Genomic DNA, 22,845 nt, shown 5'->3' on the forward strand with positions numbered 1-22,845 from the left:
CCGGCTAAGAGGTTGGCTCGCACGCCCAGCAGCAGCCGCGCCCTTCGCTCCTCGAAGGGAGTGGCAAGAAATTCGTCTGGCAACCGGCAGCCGCCCCCCGCCGCCCCCGCAAGCCGAGCGTAAAGTAGCCGCCGCTATGATGGCGGCGGGGGCGGTGCCAGCACAAAAGGGGGATGAATAAATTTGCATAGATGGGAGACACCGCTAGCGAGTGCCTAGCCCGGCGACGGAGAAAAACGTGCGGGTCTACTGGTGGATGTAACCCTGAGGAGGAGCAGAGAGGAAAAAAGCGGGCAGAAAAAAAATAAAGAAGAGAGCGAGGGGAAAGCTTCGGCCAACCACCGACCAAGCAGCACTCGCAGAAGGAAAGTAATCAAATAAATGGAAAGAAAGCGAACTTGTTGGGGGGCAGGGGGCGGTGGTGTCGGTAGAAGGGGTGGTCGCCACGCAGTAGAGAATTTGGTATTCGCACAGAGAGTGGAAAAAAAACCTTCGGCTTTTATATTTACAACGAAGCGAGAAAAAGGAAGGCGTTGAAGGGGGTGGGAGGCGAGGGGTGCGTGGGGCGGAAGCAGCGTTGCGAAGTGCGGACGGCGGCGGAGAATCGCGAGTGGGGTAAAAAATTACTTCGCGAGGGTAGGATTTCGGCGGTCGGTGCGTAAGGGGTGGTTTAGGAGGTTACGAGATGCCGGAGGGGCGGGAAAAAAAGGAGAAGTGGAGGGGGGGCGGAGGAGGGAGGTGGCCGCAGTAAATTAAGCCCGTAATGCTAATTACAGCTTGCTTTATGGATTCCCCCCAGTGCGGCTTTAACAGATGAAGCCAGGCTCCAGCAGGTTCTTCTCTGGAGTGGTCCGCAGGGGGTGGGGGTGAGAGGCTTAGGGGAGGGGCGGAAAGGCTTGCAGACCACTTCCTTTTACGCGCACACCCACCCTTTTTCCCCTTCTCCCAAAACAGCAGTAGCCTCAATTGCGAAAAAATTGTTCACTTCTTCACCCTCACACGCTATACCTATCCCCTCTCCCTGCTCAGTTACTTTGGGCGATTAAAACATGGCCCTTGCGGATAAACAATATGCTTCCTTTCTTCTCCGCGGAAACAAAAGAGGTCGCGCTGGTTAAGTCCCCCTGAGGTAGGCTTATGTGAGGAACAGCTCCGAGGAAATGTCCTCATGCTTCCCTGCATTTTTGAAATTGAAGAGAAAGTAATAATGCATTCATAGAACGTCATACTGCATAATTCACGCGATGTTTCGGTAAAATTTTCCATCGTCAGTTGCACAATTCTGTACCGTAAACATTTGCATTAAGCCCGCTATTTTAGCACTTTTGATGCACAGCTCCAATGAATGACAAATATCTACTACTGAGCACGGCGTGTACTGTACATTGGTGACGAAGAGGTGAAAAGTAACAGGTATGGGGTGAATCAGACGAACGTGCGGAGTATTCTCCACCTACCACTATACGTATTACCCACAAAACGTAAAGGACTCATTACCGACTGACAGGCCACAACAGTACTGGGTTATTTTCATCCATCCTACTTACAGATGAGATTACCTTTACGAGTAGTGGTCTCGTAAAGCTTTCCAAAACACACCGCAGGCTACGGAGAATCCCTGTGGTGTGTTGGCAGCGAACCATCCGCACCAGTACAGCGTCAATGTTTGGGCCAAGATTCTGGCGATTGTGTCGTTGTTCGATTCATCCTACCACAACCCCTCACAAGCGGGGCACATCAGCACATACCACAGTCTCCTGTAGGAAGACGAGCCTTTGGTGGTACAAACGGTAATGTGGCTGCTACGTAAAGGCGCTCCAGCTCAGTGCCCTCTTGACTGTGGAGCTAAAACGCCAGTACAGGCAGCACATTTCCACTTGCATGGGGTGCTTGCTTTCAGTCATTGAGACCTACACTGTCACAGATCTTTTCTCCCACCTTCAAGTGGGCGTACCTACCTTGGAATGCATTTCCGGCCATATGTCCATATGACCTTTTTAGGCTTTTTCTGTCTGACGCAGTTGTTACATCGGTTACTGTTGCAACAATGGCAGATTTTAAGTGAGTTTGAACGCGGTGTTATAGCCGGCGGACGAGCGATAGGACACATTATCTCCGAGGTAGCGATGAAGTGGGGATTTTCCCGTGCGACCATTTCACGAGTGTACCGTGAATATCAAGAATCCGGTAAAACATCAAAACTCTGACATCGCTGCGGCCGGAAGAAGATCCTACTAGAACGGGACCAACGACGACTGAAGACAATAGTTCAACGTGACAGAAGTGCAACCCTTCCGAAAATTGCTACAGATTTCAGCGCTGGGGCATTAACAAGTGTCAGCGTGCGAATCATTCAACGAAACATCACCGATATGGGCTTTCGGAGCTGAAGGTCCACTCGTGTACCTTTTATGACTGCACGACACAAAGCTTTAAGCGTCGCCTGGGCCCGCAAACACTGAGACTAGACTGCTGATGGTCAAAATGGTTCAAATGGCTCTAAGCACTATGGGACTTAACATCTGAGGTAATCAGTCCCCTAGACTTAGAACTACTTAACTAACCTAAGGACATCACACACATCCATGCCCGAGGCAGGATTCGAACCTGCGACAGTAGCAACCGCGTGGTTCCTGACTGAAGTGCCTAGAACCGCTCGGCCACAGCGCCCGGCAGGCTGTTGATGACTGGAAACATGCTGCCTCGTCGGACGAGTCTCGTTTCAAATAGTGTCGAGCGGATGGACCTGTACAGGTATGGAGACAAGCTCGTGAATCTATGGACCCCGCATGTCAGCAGGGAACAGTTCATGCTGGTAGAGGCTCTGTTATGGTGTGGGGCGTGTGCATTTGGAGTGATGTGTGACCCTGGATACGTCTAGATACGACTCTGAAAAGTGACACGTACGTAAGCATCCAGTCCGATCACCTGCAGCCATTCATGTACAGTCGTGGACAAAACGAGCGAGACCCCTCGCCTTTTCGTTATGCTGATCCGCAGAGCTTTAAAGTCTGCTACACAGCATAACAGGCAAGGCGACGAAGTGCTACCAACACACTATGCACAGGCATGAAATTGACGAACTATTCAAACTTTGTCAGATTGTTTTCATACGTAAGACTATGCGAGGGATGGAACTTAAATAGTGGCAACTATTTATTCACAACCGATACAAAAGTGTTACATGTTTGCACCTGTTACTGTCCTTCAAAGCAGTCACCAGCGTTGTGTATAACCCATTGCCGTTACTCGCTAATAACAGTATTTTGTTATTTGGGTAAACATCCCGAATGATTGTCACATAAGCCGTGACATAAAGGTATAAAATTCATGTTTTAAAGTCCAGAAAGCTCTATGCAACAGAAACTGCAGATCATTTTGCCATTTTCATTGCGAAATTTCCGACTGGGGTAATAATAGAGGGCTGTTTGCCTGGGTTGTCTGCTAGCGTAGTGAAAGGTGTTTGCTACTGCAAGGGAGGTCTGGTTTGTTTTCGGTTCTAATCTCGATGGAGGCAGATAGACTATCAGTAAAGCAATTTTAAGAAATTCTCGCGCTCCCAATACGTTTATTGTTACATTTATTCTGTACTGGCGCCCTGTGGATGTCAATATGAAACTCTTGTAGAATTCCATACTTGTTACTTCATTCCTTTTTCCGCTTCTGTCAATAATTGAATTGACTTACGTGTGGCACTGAATGATTTTTAATTGAATTTCATTATGAATCTTGACGCATTGCTAAATTTGCACACTTTCATGGTAGATCAGCAACGGTAGTCCACTATGACTGGTCTGAAAGTTGACACAAACGGTTCGGCGGCCGAATGCGCATAATATTTTGCTAATTCATAACGATCTGGGGTACTTTGTCTTACTAGAACAGTTGTGTTATCTCGATAAGTTAAAAATTAATTTTAAGTACAGTTCATACTAATTAGCGTTTCTTCTTTCATTTATATCTTATATTTATGTGTTATGTTTAACACACTAATCAGCATTAATATAGTCTTACACATGATTGAAAACAGTCTGACAAAGTTCGGATAGTTTGTCAATTTCACGCCTGTTCATAGTATGTTGGTAGCACTTCGTCGCCTTGCCTGTTATGCTGTGTAGAAGACTTTAAAGCTGTGCGGATCAACATAACAAAAAGGCGAGGGGTCTCGCTCGTTTTGTCCACGACTGTACACTGTGCAATCGACGACTCTCACAGGTGAGACGTACATAAGCTGTGCATCCCGACGGACGTGGGCAATTACAGCAGGACAATGCGACACCCCACACGTCCAGAATTGCTACAAAGTGGCTCCAGGAACACTCTTCACAGCCGGCCGGAGTGGCCGCGCGGTTCTAGGCGCTATAGTCTGGAGCCGAGCGACCGCTACGGTCGCAGGTTCGAATCTTGCCTCGGGCATGGATGTGTGTGATGTCCTTAGGTTAGTTAGGTTTAATTAGTTCTACGTTCTAGGCAACTGATAACCTCAGAAGTTTAAGTCCCATAGTGCTCAGAGCCATTTGAACCGACACTCTTCACATCCACTCGCCACCAAACTCCCTAGATACGAACATAATTGAGGATATGTGGGATGGCTTGCAACGTGCTGTTCAGAAGAGATCTTCACACCCTGGTACGCTTATGGATTTACGGACAGTTCTGTGGGATTCGTGTTGTCTTTTCCCTGCAGCAGTACTTCAGATATTAGTCGAGTCTATGCCCCGTCGTATTGCGGCACTTACTTGTGCTAGCGGATGCCTTGTACGATATTAGGCAGGTGTAGCAGTTTCTTTGGCTCTTCAGTGTATATGATACCAAGATAGCTCTTTCGCCTTCCTGTGCTACTCCATCATTGATTCGGCTTGAAAACGCGATATTATTAAACGAGAACAGACCATCGTCATTTTTGCCTCAGCCACTAGAGGCGAACCACCAGCGCGTGGAGCTGGCGTGCCAGCGCGGCAGCTATGCAGCTGTCTATCGCTAGAAGAGGGACCGGACTGCCCACGCCGGCCTGCCATCATAATAATCCCGGCTGCTTTTTTGCTGGCCGCCTGTACAAAAAGTCTGTCTTCCCGGCGCGGTTCTCCGCCCTTGCCCGGACGCGGCGGCGGCTACGGATAGCCGGCCGGCCGCTCGTCGTGGCTGTTTTTCGTTATTACTTATTCCGCCCCCCGGCCTCGTCTGACGCCGTTGCTCTTATTGCGGCGACGGCCGTCACTCAAGATCCCCGGCGGGAGATTGAGGGGCCTCACCGGCCAATCGGCGCCCGCCGCCGCCCTGGCGCTGACAGGGTTGTACAGCAAGCGTCCTGGCCGAACTACTGCACTGGATAGCAACACGTCAAAATGTGGCGGCCAACAAATACGCAGCGCAGGAATGCAGAGATTCGCGGCGGTAAAATCGGATAAGTGGTTAAAATGACACGAGCTTTCGACTGGGCACACCCTGACCTTTGTCAAGTGTGATATTTCCTCATGACAATGTTCAAAGAGTGTGTGGACGAAAGCTCAAGGCATATCACCCACTTGAGAAAGTGCTTAAAATGCCATGAGCATACAACTGAGCACTCTGTGGCCATTGTCAAGTGGAGACATGACACTTGACAAAAGTCAGCGAGTGCTCAGTCGAAAGCTTGTGGCATTTTACCCACTCGAGGTGACTGAAAACCAGTGAACACTTTATTCATCAAGTACACAAAACTAAAACTTTCACTCTTCATTGGAGATCCATTGTTTTAATGTTCTTACTTGATTAATAATTGTGTGGCTGTCTAGCATTTGAACCTCACACCTCGCCTTTGGAGTGGAATTCTGTTACCAACTGAGTTATCCAGTCACAGCCTGTCCCTCATCTACAACTACATACATACTCCGCAATCCACCATACGGTGCTGGCGGAGGGTACTTCGTACCACAACTAGCATCTTCTCTCCCTGTTCCACTCCCAAACAGAACGAGGGAAAAATCATTGCCTATATGCCTCTGTACGAGCCCTAGTCTCACTTCTCTTATCTTTGTGGTCTTTCCGCGAAATGTAAGTTGGCGGCAGTAAAATTGTACTGCAGTCAGCCTCAAATGCTGGTTCTCTTAATTTCCTCAGTAGCGATTCACGAAAAGAACGCCTCCATTCCTCTAGAGACTCCCACCCGAGTATCTGAAGCATTTCCGTAACACTCGCGTGATGATCAAACCTACCAGTAACAAATCTAGCAGCCCGCCTCTGAATTGCTTCTATGTCCTCCCTCAATCCTTACCAGTTTACTGCCAATATCTCTCTCCCCTTTAAGGAGTCCGACTTCGTTTCAAGAACGTATTTTCATTTTTACTAGAGTGTGAGTTCGCGGCAGATTTAAACTTAGTGCCAAATTGAGACTCGAACCTGGGATGATTGCCTATCATAGACAAGTGCTCTACCAGCTTAGCTACGCAAGTACGACTAACAACACACCATCACAGCTTTACTTCAGTGAGTGCAGATAAGCCATATCTCTGTAATATCCATCTATCCAGGTGGTGCTAGTCCTGCGAGGTAGGCAGAAGAACTTCTGTAAAGTTTGAAGTTAGGAAGTGAAGCTGTATGAACGGATCGTGAGTCGTGCTTCAGTACCTCAATCGGTAGAGGGTTGGCCGCAAAATATCTCAGGTTCGAGTCCCGGTCTGCCACTCAGTTTTAATTTGTCAGGACCTTGCACGTTGGAAATTTTCGGAGAATTAGGTGTAACCTGTAGAGGGAGACGGTTAACATACAATATGTACAATAATCAATGCGGAACCATTAACACTGGAAGACCAAATGAGAAGGGTTCAGTTTAAAAATCGTGTAACACCCCACAGCAAGTCTTTCAGCTCTGCCGTTCAACCTGTACAATAAAGAAGCAGTGACAGACGTGCGGTCGAAAGTCTGTCTGAAAAGATACCAGTCCTAAGATTCGTTGATTAGAAGTCCCTATATCCAGTCAAATTTCCAAGAATCACACGACATGTTGAATAGCATGAACAGTCTAATGACAACACAATCCGGAGTGCGAGGGAAGTAAAGAAACACCAAAGTTATGAGTAATAGTAGAAATGAGATTAACGACAGACTGCGATAGACTAAACATGGGAACTGGAGAGTACATAGTAGACAAAGCGAAAGTATTTTGCTACCCTGGAATCAATGTAAGACGTGATGATCGAAGCAACGCTGGCAAGCAGGTCGATCTCCGCTAAAAGAAGTTTCCTTCCATCAGATGTAGGCCTTCATATGAAGAACATTCTCGCAATGGACGTCTACAGCACTTTAGTGTACAGAAGTGAATTATGGACTGTACGATAACGCTAAGAGAAGAGAAGCGTTTTGAGATGTAGTGTTGCAGAAAGTTTCTGAAAATAATGTGCCGATGTTACGTAAGATTTTCGCATGAGATTGCTAGTATTAATGAGATGGACTGTAGTGAAAACTGTTGCGCGTCGCCGGCCGTAGTGGCCGTGCGGTTCTAGGCGCTGCAGTCTGGAACCACGAGACCGCTACGGTCGCAGGTTCGTACCCTGCCTCGGGCATGGATGTGTGTGATGTCCTTAGGTTAGTTAGGTTTAACTAGTTCTAAGTTCTAGGGGACTAATGACCTCAGAAGTTGAGTCCCATAGTGCTCAGAGCCATTTGAACCATTTTTCTTTTTTTTTTTTTTTTTTTTTTTTTTTGAGGGTCGGCGGTAATACACTGGAAAAATAATGAAGCAGAATCTGTGTGGTTTCGGCCTGCTCACTAGGGGTGAACACTCCATTACAATAATTAAAAAACCGAACTGTTGTGCATTTGTAGGCCGTCCCATTAAGTGATTGGTTGTTCCCCGGAGATGAGATGGTACATGTCCGTTCTGCCGGTATCTATTGTGTTATGGCTTCGTTCTCCGGTGTCGAAGCATAATATTTCTTTTCGCCGGCCGGAGTGGCCGAGTGGTTCTAGGCGCTACAGTCTGGCGCCGCGCGACCGCTACGGTCGCAGGTTCGAATCCTGCCTCGGGCATGGATGTGTGTGATGTCCTTAGGTTAGTTAGGTTTAAGTAGTTCAAAGTTCTAGGGGACTGATGACCTCAGCAGTTACGTCCCATGGTGCTCAGAGCCATTTGAATCATTAAACCTTTTTCGAAAATGTCGCTGAGGGCCAGGAAAATAAGAAGACACAAATAGAATTTTTTCTGTCGGTAACGTCACCTAAGGGGTATTGTACTGGCTGACGAGTTTCAAGCTAGTAAATTTCATTGTTATGCGTGTTCCAAAAGGTCCATCCAATTTCCCAAGACTAGCTGTAGACCTATATTCTACATTAATGAAGACAGAAGTTTGCGATAAGTTTTAACTTAGGTGTAGGACTATAAAGAACCATACGACTCTAGTAAGGAATATCTTTAAAGTATGTGGGCGTACAACCTTGTGATACCTCTCACAATTACGTTTAGGATGAAAGTTTCAATTTACCTTTAACAAATATGCAATGCACCCTCCCCGGGACGCACGTCGAAAACCCAGACAAAAATAAAACTCGTCTCATACATTTACGAGTATTGGTACTTGAGTTATTGCATTCACTGCTGCTGCTATGCAGCTGATTCCCTGGCAAACCCAGCAAAAAAATTAAAAAATCAGATGATCTTGGAAACCAGTGGTGCAGATACTACAATATCACCGGAATTCTCGCAGCTCTTCGGTACTACAGTAACGCGAGCCGGCACGCAACCAGTTATAACCGGCGTCACGTCCCCTCCCTGCTTAGGCGAGGGCGACGCAGACGCGTAAATTGCGCACAACGCCTCCAGACGCAACAGCGGCGCCGCCGCCCCCTCAGAAAACTTGCGTATCGTCCCCCCCCCCCCCCTCAACTTTCCCTAAGGGGGTCGGAGAGCCGCTGAGACGCGCGGGAGCCTTACAGGTGCGTAGCCTGGGGGACGCATCCGTCACCGCCGACACACGCACGTGCGTATCGCAGCAGCCGCGCCGCGCACCAGCCGTGGGGGCGCCTTCCGCCCTTATCTCCCGCGCTGCAAGCACGCACTTTCCGAGGGGGAGGGAGTCGTGCAGACATTTCGCAACTCCTTCCAAAGGCACGGTCCACGTTGCGGAGAATACTGCTTAATGCTGAAAGCTCAGCTACTTGTCTAGTTGACCTTCAGTTACTTCGACGGAGAGTTTTCATTGACCTTGGGTGTGGGTCTGAACACGTGTCTTGGGCGAGGTCTTTCTCAGATCAAATTCAGCACATTAACCCTAATTCAATTTGACAGTGCCGTTTCTCGTACTGCGAAAATTTCTTTTCATTGAACCAGGATTTATGTGGTAACTCCTTATTCTTTTCTCTGGGTGGCTCTCAATCTTTTTGACCAGGGCAGGGCTTATTCTTACCTGTCCATGATCTTGACTGGTCCGTGGTTTATATTGTAGCTCACTATGCTTGTGACTAGCCTATGATTTACATCGTAGATCTCTATTTTTTTCACTAGAGCAGGGTTTATATCGTAGCTCACGATTTAACTATGGCAGGGTTCATGTCGTAGCTCAATATTTTTTGACTCAGCTGGGGTCTATACCGTAGCTCACTAGTTTTTTGAGTGGGGCAGCCTTTATATCACAGCACACTATCTTTTTTCACTGGGCTAACATTTGTATTGTAGCCCACAAATTTTTTGACTATGACAGGATTTGTAACATCGCTGACTAGCCATGGTTTGTATGCCAGCTCACTATTTAGTCGGTTGGATCAAAGTTTACGACATTCCTCACTATTTATTTGACTATTCGTGGGTTTATATCATCGTTCACTATCTTTTTAGCTAGGCGAGCATTTATATCTAATTTGTTGACAGGGCCGGTGTTTGTATCGTATTTCACTATCTTTTTGTGACTAGTGCAGCGTTTATATCATTGCTCACGTTCTCCTTGGAAGTAGAGGTCTTATTTGGCGCTTCAAAATCAAGACATCATTGCTCTTCGATTTCTTCATTATTCCATCTCATTCTGAGCTATGCTTTTGTTTTAATCTGTGGCTGTTTATCACACGGAAGAGTGTCTGCCATCCCACGAAAGGCAAGATTCTGGGTTTGAACTCCGATAGAGTATACATTTTTAGTTCAGTCTCTTTCACCATCTAACGATATGATGTATATTTCTATACACGCTTTATAGCATTTTGAGTATGCACGTAAGTAGAGTATATATATCATCTGTTTTTAGATTAAGTATCGTATCTTCGGATGGCAATAATATTCGTAAACCGTTATGTGAATATATTTAGGTGCTTTTGACACAAAAATTACTATAAAAACATACGGTTTTCATACGAGATTTTGTCAACTTTTTTTTTTTTTCAAGCGATTTTTATCTGTCACGAAGTTTCGCAAGTGAAGGATCCGTGACTGCAATAATGTTTTGTCTTTATTACTCATTATTGTTTATTAAATGGCAACAATCGCAATCTCGTCACGTCCTCGGACCGGTTACTCCTGACGATTGAGGCTATTTCAGATCAAACGCGCGCCAGTAACCACCTCATAGTAGTGAAGCTACGATTTTGACAACTAATACAGTCTGAAAGGCTCATTCTGGATATGACACATTTTCACCCTGCAGAGCATGTCGTCATCAGTTTTAAGAGTATAGACGTGGTGTACTAACCATTTCACACGAAACATTTCAGTTTATTTCCACCGGAGGCAGGAACGGGATTCAGGTTTATATCCCGCCATCCGGACAGTAGAAACTGTTTACAAGTCCTTTATATCAATTGATGTGAACGTTACAGTGAAACGACGTTCCCAGTTCGCAGTTATAATTCAACTTCTCAGGGATTACTTAAGTCACTGTACACAAATGCTGGGGTAGTTCCTTTATTAGGTGCATGATGGACTTATTCGCGTCTGTGTCGTACTAACCTTATGCTTCGTTTCTGCGTATAGGGCAAGTCACGGTTAACGGAAAATATTGCTGGTGGATTCGGTTTTTCAGCTCCTATCGTAGATCTTCTTCTTTGAGGTGGTTCTAAAGGTCTAATTGAAGATTCTGTGGACAGTTTTAACACGGGCTGACGGGGTAACCCTCTCCACCTAACACGCGACGGCGTAGGGAGCTAAAGATTCCTGAGAAGACACCACAGTTCAAGTTTGAAACATTCGGCGCATCTTCTGCGGCACTCTGGGAGGTTTTATTTCCTCCACCCACGCCTCCCCCGATCCGACGAACTCCCCGATGAGCTGCGACGGCGTTTCTCCAGGTTCGGCAGTGGGCGTGTCTCGCCGGCGGCAGATTTAGGGTGTGGCCAGACCAGGGAGCGTCGCACGTGCCCAGCGCGCCCTCAGGGCCCTTCAAGGGCCCCTAACTGCCGCCGCGAGGGGCAAAGGCGCCCGCTTCCTTCTGTAGGGTCGGTCTGATGTCGCCCTGAGGACTTGTCTTGTACCACACCATCTTAGCGGAATAAATAACAGCCTTGTCAGCATCTCTGACAATAAATTCCCTACATACAGCGAAAGATGTACAGTGCGTCTCAGAAGGTGTGATGAGTATTCAGCGATATGTCAGGAACGATTGTTCCACGCAAAGAAGTCTAGTAAACATGGGATCTGAATAGCAGTGAGCAACTGTTCATCTTCACTAGTGTGAAGCATATTTGTACTACTGAGCAAGTCTTCATAGCTCTTAAGATATGCGCTTGTTTACTGCACGCTTTTTCCTTGTTTTGGTCCACACTACCTCCTCCGAAAATACGATAATCAAAGCACTTACCGCTAAAGAAGTGTGTTTCACAGTATCGAAGATGGAGAAGTTCTCATAAGTCTTAAGATATGAATTTTATAGCCCACTCTCACGAGATTTTTTGCTTGGAATGATAATCCCTGTCATATCTCTGAATATTGGCCGATCCTCCTGGGACGTCCTGTATTCTCCGGAGTCCTTTTGAGTAAGCTACCATGTCATTACCTTCAATGTAATAGTGTGGGCTGTGTTTACATGGAATGGCCTGGCTGCTAGTTATGCTAGGCCACTTAGAGACCGCAGCCGTTCATGGACTACATGTTTACAAACAACGATGGAATTTTTAAGGATGACAATGCGTCATGTCATCGGGCCATAGTTGTTCGTGAATGGTTTGGTCAGCCATCGAACGTTTATTGGACATGATCAAGAGGTGAGATTGTGGGCAAAATCCTGCACTGGAAGGCTGTAGAGGCAACATGACTCAATATTTCTAGAGTGCTTCTGACGACTTGTTGATTCCACGCCACGTCCAGTTGCTGCACAACGCAGGGCGAAAGGAGTTCCGATACTGTATTGGGAAGTATCCCATGACTTTTGTCACTTCGGTGTGTGGTACAATGTACATATACGCGTCGCCGTTTCGCAGTTCCAATCTTGTTTCTACGAGGGTGAGTCAAATGAAAATCTTAAATATTTTTAAATATTATTTATTGTGCAGAAGTGGTACAAATCTGTATCACTTTTCAACATCATCTCCCCCACGTTCAATGCAAGTCCTCCAGCGCTTACAAAGTGCATAAATTCCTTTAGAAAATAATTCTTTTGGTAGTCCGCGCAACCACTCATACACCGCGTGGCGTACCTCTTCATCAGAACGGACCTTCTTTCCTCCCATTGCGCCTTTGAGTGGTCTAAACATATGGAAATCACTTGGGCAAAGGTATGGTTGAGTGTGGTGGATGAGGGAGACACTCAAAATGCAGGTCTGTGATTGTTGCAACTGTTGTACGGGCAGTGTGGGGCCTTGCATTGCTGTGTTAAGTACACCTGCTGACAGCAATCCACGTCGCTTTGATTTGATTGCAGGCCGCAGATGATTTTTTAGGAGATCTGTGTATGATGCACTGGTGACAGTGGTCCCTCTAGGCATGTAATGCTCCAAAATGACGCCTTTTTCGTCCCAAAAGAGAGTCAGAAAAACCTTCTCTGCTGATGGTTCTGTTCCAAACTTCTTTGGTTTTGGTGATCAGGAATGGCGCCATTCCTAGCTCGCTCTCTTCGTTTCCGATTGATGGAAGTGAACCCAGGTTTCGTCCCCAGCAACGTCTCTTGCAAGGAAGCCATCACCTTCTCGTTCAAAGTTCTGAAGAAGTTCTTCACAAGCATCAACACGTCGTTCTCTCATTTCAGGAGTCAGATGCCGTGGCGCCCATCTTGCAGACACTTTGTGAAACTGGAGCACATCATGCACAATGTGGTGTGCCGACCCATGACTAATCTGTTAACATGCTGCAATGTCATTCAGTGTCACTCGGCGTTTTCCTTCACTGTGGCTTAAACTGCTGCAGTGTTCTGTGGAGTCACAACTAGTGCCTGACCAGGACGCCGCGCGGGATTAGCCGAGCTGTCTCAGGCGCTGCAGTCATGGACTGTGCTGCTGGTCCCGGCGGAGGTTCGAGTCCTCCCTCCGGGCATTGGTGTGTGTGTTTGTCCTTATGATAATTTAGGTTGTGTGTAAGCTTAGGGACTGATGACCTTAGCAGTTAAGTTCCATAAGATTTCACACACACTTGAATTATTATTATTATTATTATTTTTTTTTTTTTTTTTTTTTTTTTTTTTTTTTTTTTTTTTTTACGAGGAGCATTTTTCTGAAGTCACGCCATTTACGAACTTGCCACTCCATTCGTAGACTTGCTGCTGTGACAAACATGCATCACCGTACTGAACCTTCATTCGTCGATGAATTTCAATAGGTTTCACACCTTCACTACGCAAAAACTTCCCTGGTGCAAGTCGCTAGTGGGACGGCCATCTTCATACTGATACTGCGACGGTATGTGTGCATCTGCACTATACTGCCACCTACAGGCCATTCTGCACGTTGTTTGTAGCACGCTTATCAACTTACAGGATAACGGGGCGAAATTTCGATTCGTTATTACAAATTTAAGGTTTTCATTTGACTGACCCTCGTACTTTCTCTGGATAGCAAGAGTTTCCTTCGCCACATATAAGGGCGTGCCGTGTTGCGTTATGTACGTCGGTCTCTGGAGAGTGTTTTCGCCTCCGATCACGTTGCGGTTGCACCGAGGAGGGGCACGGTTGTGAAACCGGCGGGCGAACATGTGCATGCGGCGGGTAATGAGCGGGTAGCGGCGCGGCCCCAGTCAGCAGGTGGCGAAAGCCCGCCGCTGCAGCGCGCGCCAGGGCCCCGCTCCGTGCGCCCGCGTGTCCGACGCCGCAGGGCTGCAATTTGGCCGACGCCGCGGTACCGCTAGAAAGCTCCTGCCAGCTCTCTGCCTACACGGGGCCGCGCCTTCCGCGACGGAAAACATCTGCGGCTGTTTGCACCGGTGTCTGTGTGTCATAGATACTTTCGCAAACACTCTCACCATCAAACACTACCGCTTGCTCCACCAGCGGCAGCCGGCCGGTGTGGCCGAGCAGTTCTAGGCGCTACAGTCTGGAACCGAGCGACAGCTACGGTCGCAGGTTCGAATCCTACCTCGGGCATGGATGTGTGTGATGTCCTTAGGTTAGTTAGGTTCAAGTAGTTCTAAGTTCTAGGGGACTGGTGACTTCAGAAGTTAAGTCCCATAGTGCTCAGAGCCGTTTGAACCAATCCACCAGCCGTATGTCAGAATCGACAAGTTTCTTTCGAATGGCCAGCCGAAGTGGAGGAATTCTGCTACTTCCTCAGCGTCAGCATTCGTCCAGCACCTTGCTGAGGCGTCCGCTCTTTAGGCTTTGTCTCCACTTGGTGCCAGGTCTTTGCGGAGAACTCCCATCTTGAGGGCTATACGGAGGGTAGCGTATCTATGGCCAAGACGGGTTGGAATCCTTATGCGGAGTGGCACTTCCGCAGGGCTTAAATCAATAATAATTACAATGAAATGAATACCCCCACCTGCATGCAGGCGTTGGTATAAGTCATCGGGGACAGTTGAAAATGTGAGCCCCAACCGGGACTCGAACCCGGGATCTCCTGCTTACATGGCAGACGCTCTATCCATCTGAGCCACCGAGGACACAGGGCATAGTGCGACTGCACGGATTTATCTCTGGTACGCCTCCCGTGAGACCCACATTCCCAACTTATTGTCCCGCACTATATTTATAGTACCCCTACCCATTATACTGATTACTAGCGGCATTTTGCCGAATCCCGTAAGAGTTCGGACACTGTTTGTGCATCTGCACAGAAGAAGATGGTCAAATTCAGCCTTAATTATATATATAAAGGCAAGGTCTCCGGTCCAGACTCTATACAAGTCGGGTTACTTTTTAGAGTATACCGATACAATAGCTCCAAATTTAGCAATCACATACAACCGCTCGCTCGTCGAAAGATCCGTTCCTAAAGACTGCAAAGTTGAGCAAGTCACACCAAACCCAAAGAAAGGAAACAGGAGTAATCCTCTGAATTACAGACCCATAACACTACCGTCCATTTCCATACTGCGCCCGAACATTATGACTTATCTCGAAGAAAACGATTTATTGACAAACAGCCGACACAGAAAATACTGTTCATGCGAAACACAACGAACTTTTTATTCTCACGAAGTAGTGAGTACTATTGACTGGGGGTGTCAAACTGATTCCGTATTTCTAGATTTCCAGAAGGCTTTTGACACCATTCCTCAGAAGGGACGTTTAATAATATTGCGTGCATATGTAGTACCGTCTCAGTTGTGCGGCAGTATTCGTGATTTTCTATCAGAAACGTCGCAGTTGGCATTGATTAAAACAGAAGTAATGTCTAGCGTCCCCCCCAAGGAAGTGTTACACGCCCTCTGCTGTTCCTGATCTACGTAAATGATTTAGGAGACAATCTCAATAGCCCTCTGCATGTCGTTTAACTTCACGACGCAGTTTTGACGCACCTGCTAGGTCGCTGGCGTTTGCAGAAATAAAAAAAAGAAGAGAAAAAAACAGGGAAGTTGGCATGAAATGCTCCGAACAAATCCAGTATGTGACGAAACCGAACGAGGAACGCATCGGACACCTTCATTGTGCCAGTTACCTGCAGTTATCATTGTTAGCAAAGTACTCATCTCCAAGCGTGAAGGTGCAACGTTCTCCTTCCGATTTTTTCTCTATGGGGGATAAGCGAGTTACTAGCTTGTTAATGTACAGGGTATCTGATAATAATACTGAATAATACTGAAATAGACAGCTCTAAAACTGACAGTATGTTTACAATGTGTAGCCGGAAAAAATATCGACGTTCTAGCAAAATAAATAAATAAATATATATATATATATATATATATATATATATATATATATATATATTTCTACTACATCACCGTATTGGCCCTACATATATATATATATATATATGCTACGTCGATATTTGTTTCCTCGATACGTCAATATATCGATAATTCCTTTAGTATGTCGAGAGTCGACAGTGACTATTTTAAATATCGATATTTCCTTTCGTATGTCGTGAGTCGACAGTGATACTATTTTAAATATCGATATATCGGATTCCCGATGCTTTTCAAAATATTTACAGTCCTACTCTGTATCACCGTAAAAGGTTTTCCTTTACCCTCTCAGCGAAACATGCCACTCCATTCAGCCTGCCAGTTTCATCATTGGTTACGTGATGGTGAAGACTCAGGCTGGATGTCCATCGAAGCGTTTTGGTTTCTGTCACCGCCCGCGGCGGGCGGGAGACTGGAGGCTCCGCACTCGAGGGAGCGGCCCGCGCGATCGATGGGGCGAGGAGTCACTTGCCGGCCGTCTGAGGCGAACTGTGCGCTCGGCGCTCAGGACCGTCCGGTCAGCCACGTCTGTCGCCTCGCCACGTCTCGAGGGGACAGCGACGGCGACAGCGACAGAGCGCTGGCGTCCGGCCCGCACCGCAAACAATGAGACAGCGAGCGCACAGTAGCCGATACCTGCCACCGGGGAGCGCCGCCGGGCGTGGAGGGGCGACGGCGCCGGTCATCGCTCCCAGCTGCCTAACCGAGGCACTGGACACTGTGTCTTGAGACCGGGGCTTGCCTTCCTACTCGCAGAGCAGAATACTTTTCGAGTTGCCACATAGCCACAGTAGGCTTTTCTAGTGGTCCATGAAATAACAGGGTGACACAGAAAAACGGGAACTTCTGAAATGCTTAGTGGCAGCCATGAGCTGTAAACAATCTCACCATTAAGTAATCGTCAGCTAGTGGAATGGTCAGGAGCATAGAGTCTTGCACCGTAGGAAACAATGAAGAAGATGTTATGGGTGCCGGGTATCTTTCTACAACACAAATGCACACGTGCAGTTCCACGTTATTTATTTACTTGAACAGATAGTTGCTACTGCTGGTTATGAAACAAGCTCTTCACTAATAGTCCACGTTAGCCTCAATGCTGGTGAAGTACAAACTACTCTGGTCGCTATGTACTGTCATAGCCTAATCCCATTCTGCAGTGAAGGACAGATGCCAAACTGGAGTGCGAGTAAGTGCACCAGTGACTGAGCGGCTAAGTAACTGCTAGTGTCAGAGCAAGTGAGGCCCTCTGGTCAGCGGCGGCTGCCTAAATACTTGCTGTCGAGAGGGCGTTGGCTGCGCGTCACTTGCGAGCCTGTCTCTGATAAGCGCACTTGATCCAACGCCTACTGTCGACTTTCGCTCTGCATATTTCCCGACTACTGTGCTGGCGACAGCTTACGCCGCTACAAAGAGGGTGCTTTTGCCATAAACGTGCTAGTTTGGAAAGTGCACAAAGGGAGTTCCGATGCTCTTTCAGCCTAGACTGTAATGGTCTCGTTCCCTCGAAACACGCGATAACAAGGTACATCAGGGATGTATAATTCCTCGGATATGAAGAGGCGAACGTTCATTCTTAGTATTAACTACTGTTGTCCGCCCCCGACAGCTGAGTGGTCAGCACGACAGAATGGCAATCCTAAGGGCCTGGGTTCGATTCCCGGCTGGGTCGGAGGTTTTCTCCTCTCAGGGACTGGGTGTTGTCCTATTCATCATCATTTCATCCCCATCGACGCGCAAGTCGCCGAAGTGGCGTCAAATCGAAAGACTTCCACCCGGCGAACGGTCTACCCTACGGGTGGCCCTAGTTACACGACATTTATTTTACTGCTGTTGTGATTCTGTTTCTCTAGTGTACTTAGGGCTAACAGGTAATGCAAAGAGGCTGTGACGGAAGTCTTTCCTTGACGCTCAGACGATAGTATTATTTAAAAATAATATCATCTACAGTATCCCTTAGGTACAGGCTTTATACTAGTATTAATCTATTTTTCCGCATCTAGTTCCTTTTAGTATTTGCATCTCAAATATTTACGCATGTCCGAGAGAACATTGCATCGTTGTTCTTAACAACGCGGGCACTGCAATATCACATACAGCCGCCGTTACCAGGCAGCGACTTCCAATTAAAATGTCCTTCCCTGTACGCGAGCTACATAATGTGCATAAGAGTACAGTCTGTGACTCAGAAACTACGACATGTGGTAGATGGGGGTTTGCCATGAGTCTTGTACTTATAGGCGACCGCTCACACAGACCGGAATATCTGGGTTCGACACGCAGTCCAGCGTAGATTTTGATTGTAATCATTCCCTTACACAATTGATGGTTGTTCGTATTCTCAGCTGCGAATACTTTTCATCTACTCCACTAATTCTAGCCTTTATCGACTCCTATATTTTCGACCAATCAGCTATGTGAACGATAATCGGTTCAACAAGAAGCTTTTGAAATGTGGAGGTACACAAGAAAGCTGAAGATTAGATCGCCAAATCACGTAACTATTCAGGAGTTGTGCCACAACTTGACTAGAAGAAGGGATCTATCCATCCATTTCCTTGGGTCTTTGTCCCACTGCAACGCGGGGTCGGCCTTTTTACTATGGATTTGGCAATGTTAGTGTTACAGGGAGGCGGGCTGCCCTTCCTGTCGCCACCCCATATCCCCCCGGGACGAAAATAGTGTACCTCAGCTGTCTGCGTCTAGTGTAAGCCATGAAATAGTGCGAACGGTTTCAAATGTGTGCCGGGCGGAGTGGCCGAGCGGTTCTAGGCGCTACAGTCAGGAACCGCGCGACCGCTACGGTAGCAGGTTCGAATCCAGCCTTGGGCATGGATGTGTGTGATGTCCTTAGATTGGTTAGGTGTAAGTAGTTCTAAGTTCTTGGGGACTAATGACCTCAGAAGTTAGGTCCCATAGTGCTCAGAGCCATTTTCAGATGTCTGCGAGTCGTGTAACTGAGGCGGGACGTGGGGACCAGCCCGGAATGCACGTCGTGGAATGTGAAAAACCGCCTAAAAACCACATGCGGGCTGGCCTGCACACTGGCCCCCGTCGTTAATCCTCCGGGTCGATTCGATCCGGAGCTGGGGCGCCCACCCCACCCCATTCCAGGAAGCAGCGCATTAGCGCTCTCGCTGACCTGGCAAGGGACTGGAAGAAGGGATCAATTTATAGAAAACATTCTGAGACATTAAGGGATTGTCAGGTCTAATACCCGAGGGAATTGTGTGTGAGCTGAGGGGGAGAGGTTAAAAATTGTAGAAAGAGACCGACAGATGCACCCAGAAAGCAGTTTCAAATGGATGTAGCGTGGAGAGCTGCATCAGACCAGTCTTCGGACTGAAGACCATAGCAACAATTGTATATCGCGAAATTAGTTTAATGTACGTGGAAGTGGACTATACTAGGGTAGACAGAGTTGCCTCTCGTCTAGCTGACGACCTCAAACGTAGGAGACGTAACCTGGCGCTGTTTGAGAGAGCGGATATCTTGCAGAGGTTTCTTGCTGCAGGGCAGAGGGCCTTCGGAGTTTTGGCAGGCGCCACTTCCGCCTTCACCGGCCGCCCTCCACGTCGACGTCTACGTCTTCATCGCGCTCTGCGCCTCGCCCGGTGCCTAAAACTACCTGCCCGGGCAACGGACCGTAAATTAGCGTGCCCCGCGGCCATCATCTGCCACTCTCGAGGTATCCGCGTTTCTCTTTCGGCGAACGACGCCGAATAGAGAGGGGAGAGGGAGGCGAAGGCAGACACAAAATGAGCGTCGATTTCCGCTGCGTCTACCGTTGCCAATTGGGCTCCGGCGTCATTACGTACCGGGCTGCAGCAGCTTTCACTGCAGCGAACCGACAACAGCCTCATACGATCGGCCGCCGCGATAAATCTTAATCATACGGGTGCTGTGCGTTTTCGTTACGATCAAAGGTGGTACTGCTGTGGTTAAGCCACTGGATTCGCATGGAGGAGGACGGCTGTTCTGTTCCCCTTTCGGCCACCTAGATTTATGCTTTTTTAAGTTCCCCTAAATCGCTTAGGAGGAATTCGTGGGTGTTTCCTAGGACAAGGACGCACCCGTCCCTTAAATAAAGCATGTGCTCCATCTGTAATAACGATGTTGTCCAGGGGACGTCGCACCCTCATCTACCTTCCTCCACTTTCCTCACGTGTATTTCAGTCCACAATTCAGTCAGCGTCTGCGAGTGAGGGGTTGTTTGGTGAGCAGAATGAGACGATTTTAACCAGATGTGGGCTGTCGAAGTGCCGCTAAACTGCGCGGACTCCGTCTGTAAGACAGCGAAGTGGAAACTGAGGACATGACGCGGTCATTGCAAAAGACGCCGATCAACTTCGACGATAGGAACTGTGTACTCTGTTATTAATGCGGAAAACGTTCAAACGGCTGCTCTTTCTCGTCAAATTCTGGGCAATCTTCTGAAAAAACGCTGCCGATTAAAAAATCTCAGAAACACATCCGTTTTACGGATACATAAAAATCCACTCCACCGACGATAAAAAATAAAACGCTTGTTGGCGTGCTATTTCCGCTAACAGCTTTGAGAGATCCTCCTTCGTGAGTGCTCATGGCTCCTCTTCCCATCTCGTATTCAGCACCAGATCCGATGATTTTGAATTAAACATCAACTGGCAGCATCGCTAACTTTGAAGTTCATAATTTCCCTCTTAGATTCGTTCACTGCCAACGTAGACAAACAAATTTTTGCATGGTATTCCCAATTGTCTTCCTACCGGATAACATAGCACTTTTTTGGGCGTTTCCTTTCTATTCACCCCCATTGTTTCCATTTACCCAGTTTTACGAATTCATCAAGAAAAACGTCTGTTCCAGTGACGATAAAAGCATTTGCTGGAGTGCTCTTTCTACTGCCTTGCTTCGCCAAATCGTCCTTCGCGTGTGTTCGTGGCCTCTCTTCCACTCTGCTCCCCAGCGGCCAGACGTCGTTCCGCTGACCGGTGGCGGTGCTGGCACATTCCGGGCACGCGGAACGCATCAGAGCACATCGGTGCAGGCGAACGCCTGACGGCTGTCTTCCAGCATCGCTGGAAACGTCCGTCCAGCGCTGGAGAGCTTCCCCGGGGGAAAGGTAGCACAGCGCTGTTGGCATTGGTCGCGCTACACTACCCGCCCCGTCTCGTTTCTGCGAGGGAAAGGCCACAGTTAAAAAAAGAGCTTGCATTCCATTTGATCCAAAGTAATCAGATAAAGTTCACCGCCACTGTGGCTAACAGGAGCACTTCCGCTTCCTTTCAGAACGCATTGAATACACGAGGCGTCCCTGCTGAGAGCAACCAGTACTCCAGTAGCGACTGAGTAGCGCTGCTGCAAGGCGCTAACAGTCAGTGCAGACCATGGCGGCACGTAGGTCGACGCTAGAATAAATGTTCTCGTGTTTTATTGTCTCTGTTAATGGAAACAAATATCGCATCAGACTAGTGGTTGTCAAAAGGTTTTGCTCAAGAGCCAATACTGAAACTGCTGGGTGACGTCTCGGGCCGCATATGAAAATACTGACACAAACTGTCGACAGAACAGTGGAAAAACAGGTAGAATTCGACCTCGGAGATGATCAGTTTGGATTCCAGAGAAATGTGGGGAGAACGCGAGTCAATACCAACTCTACGACTTCTCTTAGACAGGTTAAGGAAAGGCAAACCTACGTTTGTAGCGTTTTTAGACATAGAGAAAACTTTTGATAACATTAACTGGCCTTCTCTCTTTGAAATTATGAAGGTAGCATGGAGAAAATACGGGGAGCGAAAGGCTATTTACAAATTGTACAGAAAGCAGACGGTAATTGCAATAATCTAGCGTGGAAGGGAAGCATTGGGTGTGGAGTTGTAACCTGTCCCCGGTCTTATCCAGTCTGCACACTGAGGAAGCACTAAACGAAACCAAAGAAAAATTCGGAGTAGGAATTTGAAGTCCATGGACAAGAAATAAAAATTCTGAGGTTTGCGGATGACACTGCAATCCTGTCAGAGACACCGAAGGATTGGAAGAACAGCTGAACTGAATGGACAGTGTCTTGAAAGCACGATATGAGGTACATCAAAGAAAGCAAAACAGAGATAATGGAATGCAATGGAAGTAAATCAAGTGATGCTGAGAGAATTAGATTAGGAAACGAAACACTGAAAGCAGTACATGACTTTTGTTATTTGTGTAGGAAGCAGTGTCACGCATTGCCAGTGGGCGAACACCAAGGGTAATTTTTTTCCGATTTTGTTTCAGCCTTTTTTGTATGGACAAGATCTTTGCTTTGAAGAACGGAACAATTCCGATGAGCACCTTGCCAGTAAACTCAACGTAGAGAGGTAGCAGGGTACACAAGCTGAGCTGAGCGATGTCTTGTCTTCGCTACCGTGTTGGGTCGCGAGGGTTGCAGATCCCGTAGGCGCTACTGTATGCCTCGCCCAAAGCAGATAACAAGGTCACGGTGTATGGTAATTGTATTAGTGTTCTCGAGAGAGCTTGGATTTAGGATGCATTTTGCTATAATCCGACTTATTCCGTGAGAAAACCACCTCCGCGCACTAATAAAGCTGTGAAATTGCCTCGAGGAGCTGGGTTCTCTGTATTTTTGTTTGGATTTGAGATGATGC

General features: G+C 47.5%; 1 protein-coding gene and 1 non-coding gene across 3 annotated transcripts in view; one reads left to right on the plus strand and one right to left on the minus strand.

Moving 5' to 3' along the window:
- LOC124552442 (homeotic protein ultrabithorax-like) overlaps positions 1-22,845 on the plus strand; it is an 879,407-nt gene that overhangs the window by 340,696 nt on the left and 515,866 nt on the right. The gene's annotated exons all lie outside the window — the stretch shown is intronic.
- Trnat-ugu lies at positions 14,904-14,977 on the minus strand. Its single transcript has one exon. It is a non-coding gene; the product is annotated as a tRNA-Thr (tRNA).

Source organism: Schistocerca americana, chromosome 10, assembly GCF_021461395.2.
Source record: "Schistocerca americana isolate TAMUIC-IGC-003095 chromosome 10, iqSchAmer2.1, whole genome shotgun sequence".
Lineage (NCBI taxonomy): Eukaryota > Metazoa > Arthropoda > Insecta > Orthoptera > Acrididae > Schistocerca > Schistocerca americana.